This window comes from Schistocerca serialis, chromosome 1, assembly GCF_023864345.2.
Source record: "Schistocerca serialis cubense isolate TAMUIC-IGC-003099 chromosome 1, iqSchSeri2.2, whole genome shotgun sequence".
Taxonomy (NCBI): Eukaryota; Metazoa; Arthropoda; class Insecta; order Orthoptera; family Acrididae; genus Schistocerca; species Schistocerca serialis.
The window spans coordinates 455,528,901-455,549,815 of record NC_064638.1 but is presented as its reverse complement, the minus strand read 5'-3'; positions in this window follow the sequence as shown (position 1 = coordinate 455,549,815).

Genomic DNA, 20,915 nt, shown 5'->3' with positions numbered 1-20,915 from the left:
TAGAAAGCATTGCAAATATTACACGCTCATTACCTGAAAACATATGGTTACTCGTACTTTGTGCTAATTACTGAAATGCTTATGAATTGATGGGAAATATTCGTGCATCTGCACACCTGATTATGACAAGTGTCTTTCTACGAGAGTTGAGAGCTACTGAGTTACGAAATGCCACATGACTATTGAATGATGTTTTTATGCTTTGGTTTGCGTAATTGCTTATTTCATTTGACATCTGGTTTCCAGCTGTGTTGCAGCATTGCTTTTATAAAATAAAATGCATTTGCTAATGTGAACACTTTCTGTCAACAGATCTATTAAATAATTATTTTATGACCCACATTCTTCGATAAAGGAGCTCTTGGAAAGGAAAGAACAATAAGAAGGAACTAGTAACAGTAACTGCATACATAATATTCTTTTCAAGTACATGGTAATATTTCTTTTACAATAAGTTGTTGTGGTGCACCACTTTAATTACATAGACATTAAGATGTGAATATATATTTCCCTTATCTGCATTGTTGTTTTTACTGTAATATTTTTTCTGCTTGAGCTATGTCATGTTTAGGTATAAGTTACTGCTGTTTGCCAGGCATAGTGTTACTGAATTTGACTTTGTGTTACTCTGCTAAGCCAATTTTACTACTCATTTATTTTTCATGTTGCTGCACATTGGCTCATATTAGTTGTAATTTTGCATTTTATCTGTTAATTTAGATTTGCTGCTGCTTGCTTTGCAAATTGGCATTTTTTTGTCATTGCTGTATGTGATAATTTGTTATGTGATGCTGCATTGCCTCGTCCCTTAGTTTAGCATCTGAGCTCAGTAGATTTAAGTTAGCTTAAGAGTAGGTAGCCTCTAAGAGAATGAGTTTCGATGAATTGGAAGAAATGCATTGAGGAGTTATACAAAAAAAAGTACAGAAAACAGGTTTAGGTAGGATTTTCTTGGAAATAAATGTTGAGGTGAGAAATGTGTGAACATATAAATACAGAAAGTATGCTTAGATAGAATTTTTTTGGTGGAAACAAAGGATGAAATCAGAGGAAAGATATATGAAGTTTTGGGTTGGACTGCAGTAAAACAAACCCTGTCCTTTCCTTTTGTGTCATCCCTCTATATGTTTGTGTACTCTTGTATATTTGTGTTTTTCCTGTCTTTATGTGTTTAGCTGATGAGAGCTATGTTGTAGAATTTTTCTAATACTATGTTATTTACTTTGTAAAGATGTTTAGACATTATTTATTCTGTTTTGTTTTAATGCTCATGTGTGAAGTTGTTGTTTCCAAAGCTACTCTGATCTTTTTGTAGGTACTTATAATTCCTGTAACACTGATGTATATGTTATTTCGATTCTTTTGTAAAGCCTGTACTACAAATGTTATCTGTATTATTATGTTCTTTAATGATGTATTTTGTACCTTTGTTATTGTATTTTTATGTTACCAAATTGTAATTGTTACCAGTTCTTCAAATTAAGTAACATTTCACTGCACACGTTTCTGTTGGTCATAGTACATGGACAATATGTGAGAAGTAGGGACTGATAGTGTTTGCACGTGTGTTAATGATTCAGCAAGGGACTGGATAACAGCATTGCTGGATCTAAGGACAATTCCAGAAACTTTGTGAGTGCACAAGTGGTGGTTTATGGACTTGCTATATTGTCCGCAAGACTCTTCGATGGTGATTGTGCACCTGCACATTTGCAACAGATGGCTGCTGGCTGTCTCTACCAGGACTACAGTGGGTCTGCATCTTTCATGGCCCACCAATTGCTACAAGGACTGCAGTGGGTCTGCACCTCTGGTGGCCCACCAGTACCGTAATTTCTACCAGGACTACAGTGGGTCTGCTCTGTGATGACCTAACTACCAATATTCTTCAAAACGTCGACTGACTCTGCTGTGGGTTTACTCTGTTGTGGCCCATTACCTGTCTGCATGTCGAGTCAGCACTGTCTTTCCGTTGGAAGGACAACACTACTTCTTCAAGACTGCATGGAAATCCACTACTTCTATGTGCATTTTCTTTAACTGCTCAGACTTTGAGAAAAACTCTGCATTTTTACTGTGATGAACAATGTGGACTGTCTTTATGGACTGTGAGAAATTTGTAGCTTTTGACCAACATTGTATCAATAAGTGTGTGCATTTGATTTCTTTGTTATTGTAATTATGAAAAATTTTTTTCAAATCTGTATTGGTCACTGCCCAATCCAATTTGTAAAAATTTTTGTGGGGAGCATGGGGGCTATGTAAGTAGGCTGTTTAGGTTTTTTTATTGGTAACGCCACCTCTGTATGAAAATCACTGGCTGTGCTGTGTGCAGTCTGTGGCTGCTTTGCATTGTTGTAATACTCGCCATTGTAGTGTTAGGCAACTGGCTGTGAACAGCGCGTAGCGTTGCGCAGTTGGAGGTGAGCCGCTAGCAGTGGTGGATGTGGGGAGAGAGATGGCGGAGTTTTGAAATTTGTCATGAAGTGCTATATTTATATATGATGATATCAAGGTAAATACATTGTTTGTTCTCTATTAATATCTTTCATTTGCTAACTATCCCTATCAGTAGTTAGTGCCTTCCATAGTTTGAATCTTTTATTTAGCTGGCAGTAGTGGCGCTCGCTGTATTGCAGTAGCTTGAGCAGCGAAGATTTTTGTGAGGTAAGTGATTTGTGAAAGGTATAGTTTAATGTTAGTCAGGGCCATTCTTTTGTAGGGAATTTTGAAAGTCAGATTGCGTTGCGCTAACAAAATATTGTGTGTCAGTTTAAGCACAGTCATGTATAAATTGTTCAAAGGGGACGTTTCACCTTAAAAATTGGACGTGGTGAGTTGATGTTAGTTAAGACTGCCTCTGAGGAGAAAAAGGCGCCATTATCAATTCCTCACTGAGTTTGAACGCGGTCGTGTAACAGAGTTACGAGAAACAGAATGTTCCTTCTGCCATTATCAATTCCTCACTGAGTTTGAACGCGGTCGTGTAACAGAGTTACGAGAAACAGAATGTTCCCTTCTGCGATGTTGCAGAAAGACTGGGCGGAAATGTAGCCACTGTACTCAATCGCTGGCAGCGGTGTTCACGGGCGTGTTCAGTCACAAGAAGACCGGGGTCCCGACGGTCACATGGCACTACAGAGAGGAAAGGCCATTGTGTTCAGCATATGGCTCTGGTGCATCGTACTGCACCCTCAGCAGCAATTTGAGCAGCAATTGACACCACAGTGACACAAAGGACTGTAGCGTGCGTTCCACTGACCCCAAACCACCGCACATTTGCGACTTCAGGTTGTGCCAAATGAGAGCTCTCTACAGGCAGGGTAGAGGTCTGTCGTGGTTTCTGATGAAAGCTGGTTCTTTCTTGGTGGAAGTGATGGCCTTTTATTGGTTAGGAGGTGGCCTTATGAGAGCCTGCAACCAACCTGTCTATGGCTTGATGCAATGGACCTAAGGCTGAAGTTATGATCTTAGGGGCGAATTCGTATGACAGCATGAGCACTCTTGTGGTCATCCCACGCACCCTGACTGCAAACCTGTATGCCAGTTGTGGTGGTTCGACCTCTTGCGCTGTGATTCGTGAACAACATTCGGGGCGTATTTTCTAGCTGGATAAAGCTCACCTGCAACCGCCATTATCACACAAGCTCTACAGTATTTCGACATGTAGCCTTGACCTGCTCGATCACCAGATCAGACTGCAATCGAGCACATATGGGACATCATCTAACGACAACTCCAGCTTCATCCACAAACAGCATTAACCTCCCTATATTGAGCGACGAAGTGCTACAGGCGTGAAACTCCATCCAGAAACTGACATCCGGCATCTGTACCATACAACTAGTGCCTGTTTGGATGCCTGCATTCAATATTCTGGCGGTTACTCCGGTTATTAATGTACCAGCATTTCGCGTTTGCAGTGGCTTATCTCACTCTTAAATTAACCCGTGATCTTGCTGTGTTAATCACTTGCATTATATTACCTAGAGAAATATGTCCCCGAAATTTTATTACTTTACGTTAACTATTTTCTGATGTTGCGATTTATCCTTCTGTGTATTTAGAGAACAAAATATATTCTTTAAATTGAACTAGTCTCTAATATTACAGTTGTCACTTTAAAATGACGCCTGAGGCGGAAATTACAATGATGATGAATAAAATTTATTCACCATCATCACAACAATTCAGGCGGAGAATACCATCCCTTTTAAAAAAAAAAAGAGAGAGAACTGTAAACCTTTCACCTCGGCGACTGATTGTAGAGAGATGTCTCGTCTGAGTGAAGAAAGATAAGTAAGGCTGACGAATAGGATACACTTTATAACAACGATAAGGCGTACAGTGAATTGTGGCTTCTGTTTTCATTACCCTACGTATATAAGGTTAATTTTAGTTCTTTACTGTGAGCTAGGAACTCAATCAGTATTTACTTCACTTCTAATAATAAACGGTCTTCTCTCGTGCTGCAACATGTGGACCTTTTTTAGACGCATTCCAGTCTTGTTAAAAATATACCGAGGACATCTTGCGAAGTCACTTTTTTCTGTTGTGGCGGTGAATTGTATATGTGGAAAACAAACGCTCAGACCAAGTATGGATATGGATATGTACTGGCGTAAATGAAAAATAAGTTCTATGCCAAGGAAGATAAACTCTAAATATGTATTCAGTCTGCACTAGTACAACATAATTTCAAAACTATAAATGTTATAATTGCATAGGCTTTCGCGGCCAAAGTCAGTTGATTTCAAAATTTTTTGAGTATCGTACCACGCGATAATGTAAAAAAAAACTGTTCTTGAGAAACCAACGTCTCGGTCACAACTGCAGTGGCCTTCTGTGTCTGCTGATCAGTTAATGTATTGATGAGGTAAATACAAATGTGCTTCTGTTTATTGATGGACTAGAATGTTGCGACATTTATGTCTTTCCTCTTGCGTGGATGGAGCCATCAGTAGTCCCAGAAGTAAGCCTCTGTAACTGTGGCCGATACGTTGGTTTCTCCAGTATAATTTTTTTTTACATTGTGACACAGAACGGTACTCAGAAAATTGTAAATTTTACTTCGGTAAGATTGCAGGCAAACTTCAAGATCAAAGTAGCAGTGCTATCTGTTGCTCTACAAGAAGACTTGTTCATTTGTTCTCAGTTTTAACCGGTCATTTTCCTGCTGAAACGTGTCAATTGAAGTTATTGAAAAAGGACTTATGGGGTGGGGGGTCGGGGAAGGGGGAACACAGTAAAAGATTGCTCGTCAACTGATAAAGACCGGTTTTGTCAGAACATGACATTGCGTAAGGACAGTCAACCTAAGAAACACTCGCCAGGTGATAATTCCTTATATCTTTTGCGTCGAGAAGTGCTGTCACCTGCTGTCAGATTATTCACTTTGATGGGTCTTCCCTAGCCGTGCTTGGCGAATCCTGGTCATTGCGCTAGCAAAACAGAAGCTTCTCGTTCCTATGTATGTGTCGGACTACAATTTCAAGATTAAATCCTAAGGACTTTTCTCAGTTATAGCTTCATTTATTTCTGGCAGTGATGCATTGGTGTGGAAAAAGCAATGTTGCGACGTAGTTCGGAGTCTTCGTTAAACTGTAGGTCTGCATATAACTGGCTGGATGGATCAGTTCGAAATTCATACCACCTGCAATAGCCTCGTACATAACCTTAGTAAGGCACCGAGCTGTATAAAAAAACCTTCTGGTTTAGGTCAGCTTTGCTTAAGAGAAACGGGAAAGGAAAGAAGATAACGGTTTAACGTTCAGTCGACGTCGGAGTCATTAGTAATGGAGCACAGTCTTGGGCTGTTTATAGAGTGAAGAAGAAAATCGGCTGTGCCCTTTTAAGGAACTATCGCGGCATTTTTCTGAAGTGACTTGGGTAAATCATGGAAAACCTGAATCAAAATGGTCGGGCGTGAATTTGTACCGCCGTCCTCCCGATTGCAAGTCCAGTGTGCTAACCGCTGCACCGCCTTCTCCCGTTTTTCCAGGCGTCACTTCGTCTCAGCGCGCAATGTCTCTCTGCGGTGTCATTCATTTTTTGCTGCCACATTATTCTACTTCGTTTACTGGTATGGATTCACTCAGCCTTTCGATGTTCAAGGTTTTCCCGAATGCGGGTGTACAAAAATAAAGTTCCCACCCACACTATGACCAACTCATATCATTAACTCACTCTGTGGTCGATGGGAGTTAAGTCGGGGGAACAAGCACGCAAGTTTACCCGGTGAATGTCCTCTCGTTCCAGCAGCTGTCATTGGTGAAAATTAAGCCAGGGCTGAATGTACCCCTAGCAAGACAAACACAGGGAATGAGTACATTGTCACAATAACATTGACTGGCGAGTTTACCGTGTTCAAGAATCAGGAGTTCAGTACGCTGTTGCAGTGTTATGCCTCGCTACACATAACATATGAACCACTAAAGCGATTCTGTTCGACACTGCTGGACGTAGACTCATATGGCGAGAGACGGGAACAAGTAATGCACGCAGAAACGTTGACAAACTTGATCTTTTGCTTGTGCGGGGGTTGCGGCTCATATCTGTTGAATTTAGAGCAACTAATTATTATTAAAACTCTTAAATTAGCGTTAGAAAACAATTGATTGACATCAGGATAACGGTGTCCTCGACTGGGCGATGTGATAACGTTCTAGCAGTTGAGATAGCGTTGTCGTTGTGTTGTCGTAGTTATCAGCAACGTGGCGAGGTGGGCGTGGCCTCCTCGTTTCACGTAGCCGCTGCGCTCCAACAGATGGTGCCACCATCTGAATCTGTCATTGTACATTTCACTCAACGATTAGACGGTCGAAAACACTGAGAAACGAACTCTGGGAGGAATCATTCCGTTCTTTCTACACATTTTCAGCCTTTTCTGACAAAATTACTTTTTATTCGGCAAACTTCAGAATATATATTTCTGCTCCCCGTACTTTAATTCTTATCCCGAATTTCTGCTTGGTTTCCTTTACTGCTTGCTCAGTGTACCGACGAAATAGAATCGCGGACACGCTATAGCCCTGTCTTATTCTCTTCTTAATTACTGCTTCCCTTTCATGCCTTCGACTCATAATTGCCTTCTGGCATCTGTACAAGTTTTAAATTAACAGCCTTTTGCTCCCTGTATATTATCCCGGCTAATTCAAAATTTCAAAAAGTGTAGTTCATTCATCATTTTCAAAAGCTTTCTCCCAAGCTAAAAATCCCATAAATGTAGCTTTGCCCCTCTTTAACCTATCCTCTAAGTCGTGTGTTGTCTACTGTTTTCCTACATTTCTTTGAATCCCAAAATAATCTTCCACAATTTTGGTCACTTCTAGTTTTTTCCATTCCTCTTTAAATACTTCGTGTCAGCATTTTGCAACAGTGACATATTAAACTGGTGTTCGGTAATATTCTCCACCTGCTCCATTTGGAATTGGAAGTACCACTGAGGACACCTCGTCTGTTCATATGTACTGCACACCTGGTACAATGGTTTTCATGGCTTGCTCTCCGAAGGATCTCAGTTGTTCCAAGGGAAAGTAGTCTTATTCCAGCTGTCTTATTTCGGCTCAGGTCTTTCAGTGCTCTGTTAGGTTCTTCTTGTAAAACCGCAGTTCACATCTCATCCTCATTTACTACCTATTTCCTTTGTAAAGTCCCTCCATATATAGCAAACTTTCCTTCTTATCCTAGTATTGGTTTTCTGCCCGAGCTCTTGTTATTTATACACCTGCTTCTCTTTCCTCCAAATTTCTGTATAGTTTTCCTACATGCCTAGTCACGCATGCCTCTCAGCCACGCATTTGTCCTCTAGCCATTATTGCAGAGACATTTAGCACTTTCTGTAGACCTCAGTTTTTAACGTTTTTATTTCCTGTTACTTGCATAATTTTCTGCATTTTTTTATTGTCTTCTTTCGTCAATTACAGTCAGTATCTCGTGTGTCTTCCAAACACACACGCCTGGGAAAATATGCAACCCCACCAGAGTAGATACTACACTGCCCAATCACATTAATGTGATCATCTGCCGAAAACGGGAATAGCTACCTTTTGCAGCGCGGACCGCTGAGAGATGTGCAGGAAGAGAGTCAGTGAGGCTCCGGGCGGTACCAACAGTGACGTGGATGCCACGCCGACTCTGGCGCCATGGCAAGCTGCGCTGGGTTTTTCGGCTGAGGAACAATGTCGCGAACAGCCCGACCGAGGTGGTGCCACAGATTCTCGGCTGGATTTAAATTCGGGGAGTTTGGTGGCGAAGGGAGTACGCTAAACGCATCCTGGTGCTCTTCGAGCGGTTTGATATGTTGCATTGTCCTGCTGGTAGATGCCATCGTACCGAGGAAAAACAAACTACATCTAGGAGTGGACAAGGTACCCAAGGATAGATGCATACTTTAGTTGATGCCTTCCAGAATGACTAGATCCACTGGATGATATTAGCCACGTAAATATTCCCCAGACCATAACGCTCCTTCCTCCTCCTAGACCCCTCCGACGATTGTTGCAGGATGTTCGTTTTCAAACGGTTCATGCTGTACAAGCATAAAACGTGATTCATACGAAAAGGCCACCTATCGCCACTTAGTGGAAGTCCAGCTGCGGCACAGGTTTGCAGATTCCAGCCTTCGTCGCCGATGAACGGCAGTCAGCGAGGGCACGGGGGTATGAACCAGGCGCCTGCTGCGAAGGCCCATACGTAGTAACGGTCGCTGAACATTTGTTGAAGAGGTACTATTGGTAGCCCATTGGTTCATCGGAGGTCAGTTGGCCAACAACTGCACATGTATTGGCCCGTACATATCTCCGCAGCCCGGCTCGTGGCGCACTGCAGTTGCATCGTTGGAGATTTTGGATAGCGCCAAATTTCCATGCACGGCATACGTTAAAAACGAAACATACGGAAGGTTTACAAACTAAGCCTGCACCCTTGACCCAAAAGTCAATGATCAAGCTCTTTTGGACGTCAGATTAATTGCTCTGTTCCCGCCATTACTTCAACGATTGCATTGTTTTCCGCGTCTCCTAATACGCTTTACAAACCATTGCTAGTGCTGCCACCTGCCGTATCTGAGGTGTTATTGCACGTTGACTTCGAACTTAGGCGGTGAAAAAATCAAATGTGTGTGAAATCTTATGGAACTTAACTGCTAAGGTCATCAGTCCCTAAGCTTACACACTACATAACCTAAATTATCCTAAGGACAAACACACACACCCATGCCCGAGGGAGGACTCGAACCTCCATAGGCGGTGATGATCACATTAATGTGAATGGGCTGTGTATATCCGTTTGTATTGTTAACCTCTATAAATGACCTTCCGCTGAACAGAATTACAACTGATTTAATGCTGTTTGTCATAATTCAACACAAACTCATTTATGCATTTCAGAAAAAGCAAGAAATAACCAGCTAGCACCACAAACTGGCATTAATGGTGGCGCACTAAATGAAACCACATGGGAAAATTTCTTTAGGCTCTTGCTGAAAAGGTACTTGGAATCAACATTGATAAATTAATGAAAAAACCGAATTCAACATGTCTTTCCGTTAGGAGCATCTGAAATTGTGTTTATCTAAAGACATGTGTTGGCGTAGTTTGCATGATGCGTATACGTTAATGGGCAGCGCACAGTCATAACCGTCCATCTTACGGCGGTGTCTTCCAGGGTTTTGAAAATCTTGCTATACTTTCCCAGCTTGTTTACTTCGCAATAATTTCCGATAGCATAATAAAAATTAGTTTCAGCTAAAGTATGATTTGCGTAATCTCTTTACAAGGCACGATAGCTGATTTTTATGATGACTTTGCCACCTTTCCTAGGATTCAGAGAAAAGTTAGGTACTACGGTGCAAAGCTGACCAAACGAGATCCTATGAGACCTAAAGCAAGGAACTGGCAATCCGTAGCAAATCAAAACAATGTTGAGAACATAAAAACTTACCGCATTACACACTTCTACAAACTACTTGATCATCTAGATACAAGGACTGAATATTTATGTTAGCTGCACGACAAGTGGTAATGTATTGTAGGTGTATGCTGGTATTTCTCAAAGAACATAAATATTCAGGTACCAGTGGGAGATAAATAGCTTCTTTCGGCGAAGCAGATTTCTGTCAAATTTGCCATTTCAAATGTAACTCTCGCAAGTTCACGCCGTATTAACCATTATCGTAACAGTTTGCTGTTAATGCAGTGCAGATTTAAGTTATTTTGATTTGTTTCTCTTTTCTTAGGATATTCCTCGATGTGTTTCAAATCTTTAAAAATTCTTTTCTTCCAGTTAGATCTATGGGCACAATGAATGAACGAATAAGTGAGTGAATAGTTGAAATGGCTCTGAGCACTATGGGACTTCACTGCTGAGGTCATCAGTCCTCTAGGACTTAGAACTACTTAAACCTAACTAACCTAAGGACATCACACACTTCCACGGCCGAGGCAGGATTCGAACCTGCGACCGTATGGCTCGCGCGGTTCCAGACTGTAGCGCCTAGAACCGCTCGGCCACTCCTACCGGCTGTGAATGAATGAATGAATCAGTCAATCAAAGATTCTATTTCTACAGACGCCTTGCAATACGCTGCTGTCGATGTACACTATTTGGTCAAAAGTACCCGGAAACTTGTTAGACTTTTCGACGGCTTCAACTCTGTTGGGAACGATTTCAGTGAAGCGTCTGAATGTTTGTGGAGGGAGTTTTCGTCAAGAGCCCACACCAAAGAAGGCACTTATGTTGGACGCTGGCGTCTGGAGCGAAGTCGGTGTTCTAACTCATTCCGAAGGTATTCGTTTGTGTTCAGGTCGGGTCTCTGACCAGGTCAGTCCAATTCAGGAATGTTTCAAGCCAAAAACCATTGCTTCACAGATGCTGCTTCATAACGACACGTTGTCATGCCGACACAATCGCTGTTTTCCAACTGTTGCTCTACTGTGCACAGTACACAGTATTGCGAAATCTGCGCATATGCTTCTACATTTTCTTAAGTGTCATAAGGGTACCAGATGCTATTCAAGCAAAATTCCCTCGTATCATTATACCACGTCCTCCGTGCTCCACCGTTGGTGCTGTACAGGGTGGAAGGTAGCGGTTTCCAGACATTCGACAAACCCGGACCCTTGCATTGGATTGCCACAGGACACAGCGGGATTCCCCACTCCCAGTCACGCGTTGCCAGTCATCCGCTGTCCGATGTCATCGCACTTTGTTCCATTTCCAGATTTGCTTGCCATTCACTATTGAAATGTATGGCGTATGAGGATCGGCTCAAGCATGGCACCCCATTCTTTTAAACTCCCCAGCCACGTGCTAGCTGGACTGCGGGTAATACTATGCAACTCACGAGTGATTCCTTGCGGTAATTAACGCGACGTTTTACAACCTTCCTCAGCAGTACTCGACAGTCATTACAGTCCGTCAGGACATGAGGTGCCGACCGTTGTGGCCGAGCGGGTCTAGGCGCTTCAGTCCAGAACTGCGCTGCTGCTACGGTAGCAGGTTCGAATCCTGCCCCGGGCATTCATGTGTGTGATGTCTTTAGGTTAGTTAGATTTAAGTAGTTCTAAGTTCTAGCGGACTGATGACCTCAGATGTTAAGTCCCATAGTGCTCAGAGTCATTTGAACCATTTTGGCATGAGGTCTGCCCACGCTTGGTTTAGATCTGGTCGGTCGTTAGCGTTTCCTCTTCACTAGCACGTCACAAACAGTCAACCTCGGCAGCTTTAGAATGGTTAAAATGTCCTTGCTGGATTTGTTACTCAAGTGACGTCCAATAACTAGTTTACGTTCGAAGCCACTGAGTTCTCATGACCGACTAATTCTGCTATTACTGCTTCTCTACTGACAACAAAATTCCCCGTGTCCCCTTTCATACTGGAGGGTTCTCCTCTCTTGACTCTGATAATCAGTTCCGCATGACACAGGAATACCCGGATACTTCTGATAAGCTAGCGTACACAATATATCTCGATCACAAGATACGTCAGTGTTCGAATGTCTTTCGGAATCTGTTGCGTGAAACATCACAAGGAGTGTAATAGGTTAGAAGGAGCGACTGATTATGGTGTTTCGGCTATAACGTACTATCATGTTGCTATAGCAATCTTGTCAAGCACTTTATCTTGCCATAAAGACTCATAGTGAACTTTTTGGAATTCAGAGGATTTTGAGAGGTTCAGAACTGTTCATGGCACGCACGATGGTCTCCACAACCGACGCACCACAGCTTTCTCTGAAAGTTTGTGGATAGTCTTAAAGGAGTTCTCCCTGCCGGAAGTGAAGCAGCGCACTTCCGGGAACAGGGCGGGGCCTATCTCGGGAGCTTCATAGACACACCTGTTTGAATCTAAGTCTCTATCAAATATTTAAACCGCTGAGCGTTTGCTGCATGAGGCTGCCTTTCGTGATGCAAAGTGACTGGGAGCAGCTGTTTTCCACCCGTGACAATCATTGCCTGCTGGATGTGAGGTCTCCATACTGCACGTGTCAAACTTATTCATACATTTTATAGGTACCACATCACACGGGCACGTTCAGAGCTGCGGGACGAATAGTCGTATAACTTCAGACGAGCTCGTAAATATAAAGTAATTAGGTATTCATTAATACGCCATAGTCTTATGTTGTTAGCAAACACCCCAATACAATAAATAGAAAAGCTGTTGTTTTAGTAAGCGGTGTTGTGTCTTCAGCTTTTGTAAGCAGCTGCTGCTTATGCAGTCCCGCTTGACTTTGTATTTAAATAAGTACGTTGGTAATTATTACTAACATGCTGTAAGAATAGAGGCCTGTTTAAAACAATTAGTCTGTCAATAGCAGATTTCATTTTCCGAATCTGGATAACTTTTAAAAATTCTAGTAAGACGGTACTTAAATTTTTTTGTATGACGCTCGTCAGTTTCGTTCGTTGCGTTTACCGGAAGCTCATTAACAGGCACTGAAGCTGTAGATAACAGATTGTGGAGTAATAACTGGATGAAATCCGAGTAACAAACCTATCAGAAACATTTCAACTCCTTTGAAGTCACCCACGTCTGTTGTTGATGTGACTGTGATGTGGAAACGTAAAGGGACAGCTACTCTTGAGGTGGATGACTGTAAACGAGTGATTTGGAGCGATGAATAACGCTATAAGCTGTGGTAATCCGATGGAAGTGCAGTGCAGAGTTTGGAGATTGCTGAACAGATTAAGAGCAGGAGTCGCGAAATACGTGGTAACTATGATTAAATGGGTCTAGTATCAAGGTGATAAATTTGAATGCGGAGACATACAGATAACCGAGCATTTGTTCCTGAGCTCAAGAATGGAGCCCGTTTGCACAGCGTAATATCTGTTTTATAGGCAATATCATGTCTATTGAAACTGCAGAGTTCTGGAAGAAGAGAATTTGGACGTTCTCGCCTGAACACGGAAAGTAAGTACTAAAAAGTTCAGGCTGAGCTGTGTATGTACGTCGGTATAGGCACCTCAGCATTCTCCCCAATTCGCCCCTCTTACTTTATATATATTCTTTTTACTCAATGCTTCCAGTGGAAATTTTCAAATTTTCATGTTTCGTATGATAAATTATTTTTGCTGTTTCCTCCTGCTCCCGCCCCCCCCCCCCCCCCCCTTTCCTTTTGATCTGTTAATATGCAGCGGTTCCTATTAGTCAACACAATAATATTACACCAGCTGCGACATTGTATACGAACAGTGATCCAATACTGTCAAATGTTTTTTATTCCAGTCTTTGATCACAATATCAATTCTTTTAACGATGAGCGGTTTCAGTCCTAATGACCATCGTCAGGAAAGATCTGAGGATGGTCATTACGGACTGAACCAGTCGTCGTTAAAAGAATTGATATTGTGATCAAAGATTGGAATAATAAAACACTGGACAATAATATTAAACTATGAAACTTTTAATTTTAATTTTTTTTTTTTAATTTAACGTCCTGAGCATTTTTGAAATTTTCTTGATGTACTCTTTTAATATGTTAATTTAATTTCAAATGACATTCAATATTTTATCAGCTGAAAATACGTATCGACCGGTTTGACTTCGTCCTGCTAGATTAACAGCATATTCGCAGTGTAGTAGCTATCAAAGAAGAGCGGGTTCACTTGAACGCGCACATAACACGAGCACCGCTTCTTCTGCAAAGAGCGTTGTGGCTCGACCTCTAAAGGCGTGGTGGCTATTCTGCTTGAAATATTCCATCCTCGATAATAGCACAACCGCGGGCTCTCCTGTAGCGTGCTGGAACCGTCCATTCAAACTGCATCGAGTTTTCCAATACTCTTTCTGGTCAAATAAACTACGGATGCCATCGCTCTTTTCCACATTTGTTCGCTGCAGGCCAGGACGCAGGATAACAGAGCCCTGGTGAAGCGACCTCTATACTTCTGAAATGACTCATTTTATTCGGAATAGGACCATTATTTTATCGTCAGTTTCTTTCATGGAACAAAACTACCGTTTTTTTCTCTTAGACAGTTTAAAATTCAATATAAACAGTTGCAACTGCAATAAACTTTTTTTAAATTTTTTTATATGACGTTACCGGTTTCGGTGTGTTTTAGACCATCTTCAGACCCACACCGTGATGTTGATAGTGGCTGTGAACTGAACAGGTGCTACACCTCCACAAACATTAACTGCTAAGCACTTAGCGTTCGTGGAGGTGTAACGCCTACTCAGTTCACAGCCAGCTTTATATCATGGTGTGGGTCTGAAGATGGTCTAAAACAGTCCGAAATCGGTAACCTTATATAAAAATAAAAAAATATTGCGGTTGGACTGTTTATATTCAGTTTTAAATAATATATAAACCGCTGTACTCCAGAGAGACTTGCCCGCGAAAGGCAAAGGTCCCGAGTTCGAGTCTCGGTCGGGCACACAGTTTCAATCTGCCAGGAAGTTTCATATCAGCGCACACTCCGCTGCAGAGTGAAAATCTCATTCTGGAAACATCCCCCAGGCTGTGGCTAAGCCATGTCTCCGCAATATCCTTTCTTTCAGGAGTGTTAGTTCTGCAAGTTTCGCAGGAGAGCTTCTGTAAAGTTTGGAAGGTGGGAGACGAGATACTGGAAGAAGTAAAGCTGTGAGTACCGGGCGTGAGTCGGGCTTCGGTAGCTCAGTTGGTAGAGCACTTGCCCGCGAAAGGCAAAGGTCCCGAGTTCGAGTCTCGGTCGGGCACACAGTTTTAATCTGCCAGGAAGTTTCATATTTCCAGTAACTTGCCAGTTTAACTACAAATAAAGTTTCATTTAATAGGAGCCTAAAGGACTTACTGATGATCAATTCCTACTTCACTGATGAATTTTTTAGCAGAAGCGGTGTGTATGTTACTAATAATATCAAATAATGCGTGTGTTAGTACAATCTCTACAAATTCAGTGCAGTAATTTGATCATTGTACATAAGTATTGTAAACTTATTTTTCAGTCTCAGGACGCCGTGCTATAATAGTCGAAGAATTATCTTACGCACCTCATAGTGTCGAACAGTACATATTTTATGGTAAATTATTTACTATCTTTTAAATGAAAATACGTTTAAGACTTTTCTACTTATTCTACATACATTAAGATTTCACTTGGGACCCGTGGTAGGTACATTAGCATATTTGTTTCGATTGGTAAAAACCGACGGAAAAAAATCATAAAACTAAGGAGAAATTCTGCGACGTAAGCGAAAGTCGGTTGACGTGTTGCATCATCAGAAAGATGAATTCTGTTCACATTTTGTGCCAGTCGTATAAGAGTGGCACTAGTAGCGACGCTGTGAGGATGCAAATCGGGTTTCCTTAAATACAAGCTGTAACAGTTGTAAGCGTTAGGTATCTTTGACTCTGGACGTGATGCCTTGATGCTGGTCAAGAAAGCCTTTAAAGCGACAAAGACGCCATTATCAGCACCTCACCGAGTTCAAACGAGGTCGTTTAATAGGGCTATGAGAATATGAACGTTTCTTCTGAGATACTGCATTCCACTTAGCAGACCTTGTAATTCGATTCAGCAGATAATGTAATTCTTCTTCACTTTCACTCAGGATAGCAATGTCATCAGCGAATCGTATCACTCATAGCCTTTCACCTTCAATTTCTATTCCACTCCTGAACCTGTCTTCTATTTCCATCATTGCTTCTTCGATGAATCGATTGAACAGTAGGGTCGAAAGACTATATTCCTGTTTTAAACCCTTTTTAACCCGAGGACTTCGTTCTTGGTCATCCATTTTTATTATTCCCTCTTGGTTCTTGTTCATATTGTATATTATCCGTCTCTCCCTATAGCTAACCTCTATTTCTCTCAGAACTTCGAACATCTTGCACCATTTTACACCGTCGAAAGCTTTTTCCAAGTCGAGAAATCCTATGAACATATCTTGATTTTTCTTTATTCTTGCTTCCATTATCAAACACGTCAGAACTGACTCTCGTATGACTTCCCAAACCTACAAAGAAAAAAAAAGCCGAACTAATCGTCATCCAACACATCCTCAGTTCTCTTTTTCATTCTTCTGTGTATTATTCTTGCCAGTAACTTGTTGTCAGATTTTGTTGTCTTCGGAACTGTGTGGATGATATTTTTCCGAAATTCAGATGGTATGTCGCCAGACTCACACATTCTAGACACCAACATGAATTGTCGTTCTGCTGCCACTTCCTCCAGTGATTCTAGAAAATCTGATGGAATGTTATTTACCCCTTCTGCCTTATTTGATCTCAAGTCCTTCAAGCTCTCCTAAATTCTGATTCAAATACTGGATCCTCTGTCTCTTCTTAATCGTCTCCTGTTTCTTCATCTAACACATCAGACGAACATTCCCCCTCATAGAAGCCTTCAACGTACTCTTTCCGTCCATCCGCTCTCTCCTCTGCCTTTAACAGTGGAATTCCCTTTGCAGTCTTAATGTTACCACCCTTGCTTTTAATTACATTGAAGGTTGTTTTGACTTTCCTATATGCTGAGTCAGTCCTTGGGATATTCATTTCTTTTTCGATTTCTTCACATATTTCATGCAGCCATTTCGTCTTAGCTTTCCTGCACTTCCTATTTATCTCATTCCTGAGTTTCACTGAACTTTTTGGTTCTTCCTTCTTTCATCGATCAGCTGAAGTACACTCCTGGAAATTGAAATAAGAACACCGTGAATTCATTGTCCCAGGAAGGGGAAACTTTATTGACACATTCCTGGGGTCAGATACATCACATGATCACACTGACAGAACCACAGGCACATAGAAACAGGCAACAGAGCATGCACAATGTCGGCACTAGTACAGTGTATATCCACCTTTCGCAGCAATGCAGGCTGCTATTCTCCCATGGAGACGATCGTAGAGATGCTGGATGTAGTCCTGTGGAACGGCTTGCCATGCCATTTCCACCTGGCGCCTCAGTTGGACCAGCGTTCGTGCTGGACGTGCTGACCGCGTGAGACGACGCTTCATCCAGTCCCAAACATGCTCAATGGGGGACAGATCCGGAGATCTTGCTGGCCAGGGTAGTTGACTTACACCTTCTAGAGCACGTTGGGTGGCACGGGATACATGCGGACGTGCATTGTCCTGTTGGAACAGCAAGTTCCCTTGCCGGTCTAGGAATGGTAGAACGATGAGTTCGATGACGGTTTGGATGTACCGTGCACTATTCAGTGTCCCCTCGACGATCACCAGTGGTGTACGGCCAGTGTAGGAGATCGCTCCCCACACCATGATGCCGGGTGTTGGCCCTGTGTGCCTCGGTCGTATGCAGTCCTGATTGTGGCGCTCACCTGCACGGCGCCAAACACGCATACGACCATCATTGGCACCAAGGCAGAAGCGACTCTCATCGCTGAAGACGACACGTCTCCATTCGTCCCTCCATTCACGCCTGTCGCGACACCACTGGAGGCGGGCTGCACGATGTTGGGGCGTGAGCGGAAGACGGCCTAACGGTGTGCGGGACCGTAGCCCAGCTTCATGGAGACGGTTGCGAATGGTCCTCGCCGATACCCCAGGAGCAACAGTGTCCCTAATTTGCTGGGAAGTGGCGGTGCGGTCCCCTACAGCACTGCGTAGGATCCTACGGTCTTGGCGTGCATCCGTGCGTCGCTGCGGTCCGGTCCCAGGTCGACGGGCACGTGCACCTTCCGCCGCCCACTGGCGACAACATCGATGTACTGTGGAGACCTCACGCCCCACGTGTTGAGCAATTCGGCGGTACGTCCACCCGGCCTCCCGCATGCCCACTATACGCCCTCGCTCAAAGTCCGTCAACTGCACATACGGTTCACGTCCACGTTGTCGCGGCATGCTACCAGTGTTAAAGACTGCAATGGAGCTCCGTATGCCACGGCAAACTGGCTGACACTGACGGCGGCGGTGCACAAATGCTGCGCAGCTAGCGCCATTCGACGGCCAACACCGCGGTTCCTGGTGTGTCCGCTGTGCCGTGCGTGTGATCATTGCTTGTACAGCCCTCTCGCAGTGTTCGGAGCAAGTATGGTGGGTCTGACACACCGGTGTCAATGTGTTCTTTTTTCCATTTCCAGGAGTGTATTTGTTCTGTTACTCATGGCTTCCTCGTAGTTACCTCCTTTGCACCTACGTATTTCTTTTTAGAGGTATCCATTCCTATTCACCTGCACTGCCTGCTCAGCTATTCCTTATTGCTGTGTCTATAGCCTTATGTAACTTGAAGCGTATTTCGTCACTCCTTAGTACTTCCGTATCCCACTTCTTCGGGTACTTATTCTTTCTGACTAATATCTTAAACTTAAGCCTACTCTTGATGACTACTACACTGTGATCTGAGTCTGTATCGGCTCCTGGGTACGCTTGCGTACGCTAGCCAAACGATAAAAGAAGACACATTGCAACCTGTATAACGACCTTAGGAACATAGACCAATAAGAAGAGCTAGAGGGAACAGCAGACACTATTTCAAGAATGTTACAAGAAGAATACGCAAGACAGAGACCTTATAAACTTGTATCCACACTAAACATACCTAGGACATTAAAAGAGAGGAGTGACGATAGAGAAGATGAAACGTCTCATAGTTTACAGGCAGGATATGAAAGAGACATAGAGTAAAACAAGATAACGTATAACACGAACAGCACCAACAAAACTATATAAATACGTAGAGTAATATTAGCCATAGAAATACACACAAATATAGCTGAATAGAAACTTACGAAAAGGCAAAATGCTGGCCACAAACGCACAATTCGTTGATCACATTCTGAGATACGCCCTCCTAACAAAGCCCCCCAAAAAATTGAGTACAAATTAGTATAAAAACTTACTAACTTCGTACCTAACTTATTAACTGTTCTGTTATTGCTTAAGGGGCTCCGGAACTCCCTATACTTGCAATGTTAAAATAACGCTTACAAATTACATCTTTCCTCACAAAGTATTTGAGGTAGGAAGTTGAACTTTTTACAGATTATTTATTGGAATATGGGCTACAACTTAACACAGGGATTTTACAAAATTTTAGTTCAGTTATTAAAGTTGATTTTTTTTTCAATTGTAATGAAAATTCACAACATTTTTTTGCAATTTTTTATTTATATATTCAAAAATATACAGTTTTTTGGAAAAAGGCTGTGTTAAATTATGCAGAAGGTACTGTGTAACATTTACTGAAAGTTTGAAACAAATATGTTTGGAAGATCCTTAGAAAACATGTAATTAGTATGAGAAAATAAAAGTTTTGGGAATCGAGCGACAAAGATTGGATTAACTTTTTAGTGCATTCCAGGTCCATAGGATGGATTATCTTCATCCTCTGCAAACTCCTCCTCCAGCTTCCTCTTGTTCCTCCTCCTGTTTACTCTTGCTTGTATTTCTAGACTCTTTACAGCCCTGTCTGCAGCCCGAAGGCGTTCCTTGTCTAAAGCAAGAATCGCTCGTCGTTGTGTTCGTAGATTTTGCTACCATTTTCTTCAGTTGCAGTTACTGCAACACTGTTCCAAAAGGTGGTCATGTATGAACACTTATCACATTTCAGTTGTATTTCACTAGCAAGTCCTATGTGCTTTATTATGGAGAGTTCCAGACCAACTTCACTACAATGAATACATCTTACACAGTTTGAAAAAATTCCTTTGAGAACCGACATATCAAATATTTCATTCACATCCGATTCACCCATAAAACATTCATAGTTTTCACTCATTGAACCAAGCTTCTTCTGTGAAATATTTTCTTTCCCACCTTGACTGCTATGGGTAGGTGTACTTGAGAGGTTAGGTTCGCTCACTTGGTTATCGTCTTTATTGTTTACAGTAATAACACATACCTTGTAACTAGGTTGTTTAGGTTTTTTTTTATTGGTAACGCCACCTCTGTGTGAAAATCACTGGCTGTGCTGTGTGCAGTCTGTGGCTGCTTTGCATTGTTGTAATACTCGCCATTGTAGTGTTAGGCAGCTGGCTGTGAACAGCGCGTAGCGTTGCGCAGTTGGAGGTGAGCCCCCAGCAGTGGTGGATGTGGGGAGAGAGATGGCGGAGTTTTGTATTTTGTCATGAACTGCTACATATATTATGACTATTAAGGTAAATACATTGTTTGTTCTCTATTAATATCCTTCATGTGATAACTATCCCTATCAGTAGTTAGTGCCTTCCGTAGTTTGAATCTTTTATTTAGCTGGCAGTAGTGGCGCTCGCTGTATTGCAGTAGTTCGAGTAATGAAGATTTTTGTGAGGTAAGTGATTTCTGGAAGGTATAGTTTAATGTTAGTCAGGGCCATTCTTTTGTAGGGATTTTTGAAAGTCAGATTGCGTTGCGCTAAAAATATTGTGTGTCAGGTTAAGCACAGTCCTGTATAATTGTCCAAAGGGAACGTTTCAACCTTTGGCTTTCCAACATTTCTCCTTTTCTTAAAAGCCTTCAGAGGATTTCTAATAACTTTACTTTTACT